The sequence below is a fragment of the Mesoplodon densirostris genome, chromosome 10, assembly GCF_025265405.1.
Source record: "Mesoplodon densirostris isolate mMesDen1 chromosome 10, mMesDen1 primary haplotype, whole genome shotgun sequence".
In the NCBI taxonomy this organism is placed as follows: domain Eukaryota; kingdom Metazoa; phylum Chordata; class Mammalia; order Artiodactyla; family Ziphiidae; genus Mesoplodon; species Mesoplodon densirostris.
In genome coordinates, this window is record NC_082670.1 from 56397950 (window position 1) to 56399656 (window position 1707).

The following is a 1707-nucleotide window of genomic DNA, read 5'->3' on the forward strand; positions in this document are numbered from 1 at the left end:
ACCAGGGAAGCCCCAAACCATATTTTTGACCCCAATATTCAGGATGGAAAAATTTTCCAGTGAAGTTATCACAAAGTATAATTATTTATGATGTGTATCACTGCTGGCTTTAAGTTTACTGCTAAAAGCACATGTACAATGTTTGTGTGACAATTGGGTATAAGTGATAAAATGTATGGCCTATAAAATATTGCCCCATCAGCATACCTCTCTGTACTTGTTTTTTATGTCTGATTAGTTTTCCCCCAACGTGGATAACTAGGCCAGTATACAAACAAAAAGTAGGCCTAGCACTGAGAGACATGAATGGACCCAGAGCAGGCAACTAAGCCACTCTGGCAACAATGGAAAAATATATTGATTATCAATGCTTTCTATGGAAAGATTTTCAATTAAAAAGGGAAAATGATGACGGAAAATTTCACATATTGAGGTATGGGGAAGTCATTCTGGCTTATATATGATTTAATTAGAACTTTAGACTAACCAAACAGCCCATTGGTGGCCTATTAAATATATACTGTAACATTATAAATCAACTCTCTTCCAATATAAAATAAAAATTAAAAAAAAAAAGCAACCCACAGACACACAAACGTACATTGTACATCTGCTTTAACCATTCGGGGAAAAAAATACATTCAGAGAACTGTACAAAGATGCATTTTGGGGCTTCCCTGGTGGCACAGTGGTTGAGAGTCCGCCTGCTGATGCAGGGGACGCGGGTTCATGCCTTGGTCTGGGAGGATCCCACATGATGCGGAGCAGCTGGGCCCGTGAGCCATGGCTGCTGAGCCTGCGCGTCTGGAGCCAGTGCTCCACAATGGTAAAGACTGCAACAGTGAGAGGCCCGCGTACCGCAAAAAAAAAAAAAAAAAAAAAAAAAAAATGCATTTTGATTATTATCCGCATTGTAATATGTCTACTAATTTTCAAATGTTTGTCTAGGTGTTATGACAAAGCAGTCAGAGAGAGCTAAAGTTTTTATAATACAAAATATTGATGCTAAGCTTGGAACTCGAGATTATTTCCAGCTCTCTGTTCAGAGAGTTGGCAGGACTGTACCCTGTTTCAGCAGGAGGTAGCCAGAACAGTCATTGCCCCATTCCCTCAAAGAGCTGGAGAAAATTGGAACAGAAATGGAACTAAAACCGAGTTCCTCTGTCAAGTTTATGATTAACGTCTCTATCCAAAACTTTATTCCCTTTCTTGTTCTATTCCTGTCCCTCCTCAAGATTGAGGAATATCAAAGAAAAGAGGGGACTCCATGTCCCCCTCCACTCCATGTCCTCAGTCTGCCTTTTGTTTGTGGAAAAATTTTAGTCAAAGAATAACTTTAATCAGAGAAGTGTGGACTTCCCTGGTGGCACAGTGGTTAAGAATCCTCCTGCCAATGCAGGGGACACAGGTTTGATCCCTGGTCCAGAAAGATTCCACATGCCACAGTACAACTAAGCCCATGCACCACAACTACTGAGCCTGCACTCTAGAGCCCGCAAGCCACAACTACTGAGCCCCCATGCTACAGCTACTGAAGCCCATGTGCCCTAGAGCCCGTGCTCTGCAACAAGAGAAGCCACCACAATGAGAAGCCCACACGCCACACTGAAGAGTAGCCCCCACTCACTGCAACTAGAGAAAAGCCCATGCAGCAGTGAAGACACAAAGCAGCCAAAAATAAATAAATACTTTAAAAAATTAATCAGA